The sequence below is a fragment of the Scylla paramamosain genome, chromosome 15 (assembly GCF_035594125.1).
Source record: "Scylla paramamosain isolate STU-SP2022 chromosome 15, ASM3559412v1, whole genome shotgun sequence".
Lineage (NCBI taxonomy): Eukaryota > Metazoa > Arthropoda > Malacostraca > Decapoda > Portunidae > Scylla > Scylla paramamosain.
In genome coordinates this window covers 12,458,512-12,465,419 of record NC_087165.1, presented here as the reverse complement: position 1 = coordinate 12,465,419, position 6,908 = coordinate 12,458,512, and the positions used below count along the sequence as shown (strand labels likewise).

The window sequence follows — 6,908 nt, the reverse complement described above, 5'->3', positions numbered from 1 at the left end:
CAGCAGAGGCGACGATAACAAGTATGATCTAATCAATTTTTTTCTTGCAACAACGATCCTTAAATAATTTAGCTAATAACTTCTTGAAATGCATGACAATAAGGTGTTTCCATGGTGTGATTAAGACTGCAGCATAAACCGCTGATAAGGGTCTACCCAGGGTTTGTCATGAACAGCTTATCCTTAAGCCAATATTATCAGTCACGCGCTGCGCTAACGATGGCCATTTCTACCCACGCCTGGTGACAAACGGTGCAGCCATCCGGGAGGAGGGCGGTGAGGAAGTGGTAGTCAAGATGCAGTCATCAACAGTGCACTTTGATGTTCAGCGTAACCAACCAAGAAATACATCGGGAAAGGTCTTCACTAAATTTCTGTCTTGGGTAATTTGTGAATATTGCTAGATAACTAGCATGTTGTTAGTGGAACTTATGGTGATTCAACAACAGAAGGACTCACGAGTCTACTAAAGCTTGGATCTTACGAGAACAAAATATATCTATGTAGAAGACGAGCAGAACAAGTGTAATAATCATGTGCAACTCCATCTTGCCTCCGAATAATGTACGAATTCTAATAATTGAAACAAATAAAACGGACATACGTGCATGGACTCGACAGGAAGTCCGCCAATGGAAAAACAATTCCAATGTGCCTTCAGGGAGGATCGAACTCCCGGCCTCTGGTTTACTAGACCAGCGCTCTAGCCACTGAGCTATGAAGGCTTACGAAAGAAAGAAGAGTGGGATTGATACTTATAATACTAATAACCTTGATATATGAGTATTTTTTTTTTCCGTAAACGTTAACACTATTATCATTCAGCATTCCTCCCCAAGTTCTGTATTATTAACTATTAATATATGTGTGTGTGTGTGTGTGTGTGTGTGTGTGTGTGTGTGTGTGTGTGTGTGTGTGTGTGTGTGTGTGTGTGTGTGTGTGTGTGTGTGTGTTTCTGTGTGTGTGTTTCTGCGCACGCGCCCGGCGATCCAAGTCGATCAGAACACGTGTATAAAAATAAAATTAAAGTTCCACAGTTTCTTCACAGCTCCACACATCACCGTGTCTCAGCCAGTGTTAAAGGAATGTATCGGAAAAGTGTAAGTACGAAATCATACATAGCTAAGTGGTTGGTTAGTTCCTAGTTAGTGGCTTCTCTCAGATTATTATGAATCTTTTATCTCTCAATATACATTGGTATTCTCAGTGTCCCAAAGGAACGCTCGAAAGAAAAGAAATGTATTGGTCCTGATTTCACACTTACACAATCTTGACAAAATGTTCGTGGTTACGTCTTTGGATAAATATAGGTTGAAACCAAATATGCTCCAAAGGGGATAAAAAAATAATATTTTGCTTTGTGTACACAAACAATATGCATCTCTCAACAGCCACTCTCTCTGCGAGGCACTAGATGGGGGAATGAGCTCTTTCTCTGATCGTTCAATAAGGACAACCATAAAAAAAAAAAAAAAATCAAACCTGTTGCAGCAAAGCCACGTCATTGATAATATGCCATGCAAGATTCCATCGTTCATCGAAGTTTTCAATAAACAATGAAATAGTACATGAAATGATTGGTAATACAGACATAAAACTTAAAATAAATAAATAAATATAATCAAATAAAAAAAAGTTTCCCAAATCATGTTTCGTTTCCATTCTGAATATATCCTCTCAATGTCTGAGATCGAAGTATAAAAGAAAACAAGGAAAGATTTTGTCTTCGTTATTTTTTATTCATGCTAAAAATAAAAAAAATAAAAAAAAATACCTCTCAGAAGCAGTTGTCTCAGTCCATTTAAATAACAAAAAGAAATTTCGGTGCTGTCCGACATATTAAAAATAAATAAATAAATAAATAAGTAAATAAAAAAGGGAGGGAGGAACGAATATTAAAATTCACAGGGAGCCAATTGTGATAATGAAACAGATTCTTTTCTTATTAGTTACATGAACTGTTCATGTGTAGTGAACTCTGATAACCATTTTTATACATTTATACCCTATGAAGTTGCTGCGTAGAAAGTAATTAGTTAAATGCTTTGTTAATCAATAAATAGTTTGAAGTTGAATATAGCAAAAGTAACAAAAATACCGAACAGTAATTTCACAGACAGAGAGATATATACGTACATACTTGAAAAGATTGGTTGTAAGATAAGAATTTAAATGTAGATACACACATACGCACACAGACACATACACACACACACACACACACACACACACACACACACACACACACACACACACACACACACACATTACTGATATAGTCAGATAAATAGATAGATAAATAGATAGATAAATAGATAGATAGATAGATAGATAGATAGGTAGATAAGTTGATAGATAGGTGGAAATAGGTACAAAGAACAATGGTTCATAGTTGGATGGATGAATATTCAGGCGTAATATCAGAGTGGTTAGGAAATCCTGGTTAAGATGAATTTAATATACGTATTCAGGAGCATAAATGAATTCCGGCATATTAATTTGCAGCGCAGACGGGCCGGCCAGAGAGGCAGCACACACTGACCACCACACACCACTGAGTCCAGGGAATCAAACAAAAGAAAAGAGGCATCAGTATTCCTCAGACCCAATAGGCACCTCCCTCCCTTCCTCCCTCCAAGTGGCCTTCTGCCAATGGCGCGAGTCTGGCTGGAGCCGGGGAGGCTAGAGGTGTCACTGACGGGGAGCAAAATGATGAGGGACAAACAAAAGAAGTATTTGTTCTCCTAATGGCACCGCCTTTGTCTTTGGGAAGCAGTTTAGGGCTCAAGGTGTAACTTGGAGAAGGATGATGGTGCGTGAGAGTGGCAGGCGAAAAATTCAACATGATCATTTGTGGAAACAATGACTCAGAGAAGGAAGTGCCGAGTTTACAAGAGTGTTTCCATGTGTGTTCAGTCATTGAAGTTGCGTGCAGTGTGATAGCCTCAGTTACGACACCCTCTTGTGATTACCAGCCGAAGACAATGATTATAACTGCAAAACTAGGCCAAGGAGAAGGAGGAGGAGGAGGAGGAGGAGGAGGAAGTATCGAAGAAAATAACGTGTAGGAAATGAGGTAAGGGAGGAGGAGAAAAAGAAAAGGCAACACTGAAAGAGGAGCTGGTAATGAAGGAAATAACAAGGAGGAAACGAGCGAGACAAGGAGGAGAAGGAAGGAGGAGGAGGAGGAGGAGAAGAATGAGTTAGAGGTGAGGAATGGAGGACGGGATGGGGCCAGCCTCCTGCAAGGCGGTCCAACAAGGATAAATGTGAAACTTCCAGGTTTTGCACTTTCCTCTGTTTCCCAAGCTGGTTCACTTTGATGTGTAATTGTGTTTAATGGTTCGCCTCGCATGACGCCCACCGCCATATTGCCGACAAAAGGAAGCAGGATTTAATATGGAAAATCATAATGTTTTCTCGATCTCACATTATGTAAAATTTCATAAGCGACTCCAAGCACCGAGGAGGAAGTTCGCGGAATTGCTGAGCGCCGCCCCTCGACTTCCTTCGGCATCGGTACCAGCAAAGGACGTAAATGTTGCTCGGCGCCGCTCCGGGCAATGCCTAGCCTCAAATTTAATAACCGTGCACCGCCACAGAGCAGCAGCCTTCTTAATTTATTATTGTAATATGTTTCTGCTCTAAGTTTACTACTACTACTACTACTACTACTACTACTACTACTACTACTACAACTACTAGTACTACTACTACCAATTATTATTATTATTATTATTATTATTATTATTATTATTATTATTAGCTTAGCATTACTACTACTACTACTACTACTACTACTACTACTACTACTACCATTATTATTATTATTATTATTATTATTATTATTATTATTATTATTATTATTATTATTATTATTATTATTATTAATATTGACATTAGTAGTAGCAGTAGTAGTAGGAAGGTGGGTGGTAGTGACACTTGTTTGATTATTATGAGTTCAGTCATCACCAGCATTACTTTATCTCTCCGCCGTTTTTTTGTCTTCATTGAAAAGAAAAATGATATGTTACTTTGTTGACAAAAACAAATCTTATATACATTATATATTCAGAAAAAAAGAAAACTTATGGTAATTTCATAAATCATTGCTTTAAGGCAAAAAAAAAAATTCCACCTTTAAATAGGTACCTCGTACAGAAGAAAAGTGGTAAAAGTAATGATGGTATAAAATATAATGAAAAAAATAAATAAATAACAAAGTTATAGGCTGTTCACTCCACTCGTGCACAATAAAAAACATTCTTGGAATCAAACAGAGCACGATGTATTACATGCAATCAACTAAAATCTAAGATTCACATTGATCAAGACACTCCTGAGCATAACTCCTGCCTGATCCACTGAGGTACAACTGTTGCAAATTCAATGTCTACCATTTCACTCTCCTGTAAAAAAAGTTGTCCCAGTGAGAGTTGTTGAGTATATTATATATGCGTAAACATTCCTATAAAGGCTAGACAAAGAAACCAGCAAGTAAACTCGCCATTCTCAACGTATCAGAATCAATATCAACATTATCCACACCAAGATTTAGAGGTCTAAATATACCAGTGCATATCTCCATAGATCGTGCATTTATGGAAAAAGTGACTGGCCTGAAATACGGAAAAAAAAGAAGAAAAAAAAACAGAGGATCGGGCATCTCTCCTCGAGAAGTGTTCAGCCCCCGCAAATCCGAAAGTTTGAGAAACAACAACAGCAGCAGCAGTAATAATAGAGGCACCACAACCATTACCACCATCAGTAGTTAAAATTGCTGTTGCAGGCTCGAGCAATGATAGAATCATAACAATACCCACGCGTTACACATCCCTATCTTCACACTGCCATTCACTTTCTTGTAAGTTTTCTGCTACTGATTGTTATCTCTATAAATGCCCCGCACCTATCAACTCCCCAGGTCCTTCCACGCAAACACGGGAGGAAGGTTTCCACGCTATGCTTTCCTGGAACAGAATTACAGCTCTAGGAAATTAGCCCATAAATCGACCATTCTTTCCTGCCGTCGTTCTTTCCCTCCCTCCAAACACTCTGGTTACTCGATCCTGCAACCTTCACGCACACGGGCAAGTTGAGCCATCTGTTCAGCCATCCCTATGCTATGCATCCTGCCCTTCAGCGAAGCGTCATTGCAGTCAAGGGGAACAAACATACTCATTACCAACACCACCGAAATTTTGGACGCGAGTTTTCATAAACATGTTTTTTTTTTTCTTTTTCCACAAGTATTGATGTATCGTTATGCAGATTTGTAAACATGGTATCTTGTTTGCGTAAGAAGTACTGTGTGTGAGTGAGTGATTTTAAATGTGCTAGGCAATGACGTTTGTAAGTGTATTAAACATATTTATTTATAATTTTTATTATATTAATTTTTATTCCTATTCTTATTCTTATCTTATTATCATTATTGTTATTACTATCATCGTCATCATCATCATTAAGAAATACGTAATATGAACAGTAAATGATAACAAAAAACACTGAAAGAAAAAGATACATCACTTGCCGAGGTCGCATTACTACCGAAGACAGTTCTTTGTGTTTCCATTAAGATTCCATTATCCACTAAGGACACTTGAGTACCTGTCCCTCTTCACCTTCCCTGGAGAGCGTCAACTTGTCATTCTTACAAGAAGTATAAACTACACTTCCACACGGTAATAATGATGGAGCCTGGCATAGAAAAGTGCGTTGGAATTGTATTTCCTGCAGTAATCAAAGGAGGAGTTTTACTTAAATGAATTGTACGTATTTCCTGTCTTTGGATTGTTATTCAAGCAGTATACGCACGCACGCACGCACGCACGCACGCACACACACACACACACACACACACACACACACACACACACACACACACACACACACACACATACACGCACACACACACACACACACACACACACACACACACACACACACACACAGTCACAATGACCACCTGCTCTCGTAAACGTTACCACCAAACCAATTTCACGGGCGAATTGGTGGATTCTGAAAAAGATCCTCTGTCGGTCCGTATCACCTCTTCTAAAAGCCACCTGAATTCCAAATCTTCCAGCGCTCCACCAGCTTATAACCAGTCACACCAACAGCTCTTCTAACAAGAAAACAAAGTACCAATGAAGTAATTTCCACTTTTCCCTTTTAGTTTAAGCTTATTTGATGAAGAGGGTCAGGCAAAAAAAAATAAATACTGTTATAAAAGTGAAAAAAAAAAAAAAGTTTGAGTGGTGTAGTTTGAGTTTCCTCTCGCCGTGGTCGTCTTTCTAGCTGGCATGATAACAGCTTTAAGGTGCATTAGCTGGTGCAATGTGGGAGCGACCCGGCGTGGACTTCTAACAATGAACACAGGAAAGATTCCAGGAAAAAAATTCTTGAGAGTTTAAGTAAGAAATCGGTTACCTTGAATTCTCTACATACACTTACGTGAAAAAACAGGTATAAGAGTATAGTATCAGCCGCTAGTCTTATGAGATATTAATCTTGCACAAAATATATTTACAGAATATCCAAAGTAACTGCTAAGGCCGCAGCTGCTGGAACATAAACTGTACCTCATTCATGTGTGGTGTTCGTAAATAATTTATTTTATTTTCACTTGCCAATGGAAACCGTAAGGAATAAAGGAATACCATTATTTTTTTTTCATTTACACAGTTATAGAGATACACGACCAGGAAGCCACACACACACATTCACACACACACACACACACACACACACACACACACACACACTCAGGGGGTAGACTGCTACGTGATGTTCGGCACTGAGGCGCAGACTTCCGGCAGTAGAGGCACTTGTTCTGCCGAGGAAGGCTTCTCCTTCCTGTTTTTGAAGCACTGCTCCATCACCTGTGCACCGGAAAGCAAACTCGC

At 38.9% G+C, this 6,908-nt stretch overlaps 1 non-coding gene across 1 annotated transcript; it reads right to left on the bottom strand.

Moving 5' to 3' along the window:
- Window positions 1-652: 652 nt before the first annotated feature.
- Trnat-agu (transfer RNA threonine (anticodon AGU)) lies at window positions 653-725 on the bottom strand. Its single transcript has one exon. It is a non-coding gene; the product is annotated as a tRNA-Thr (tRNA).
- Window positions 726-6,908: the final 6,183 nt, after the last annotated feature.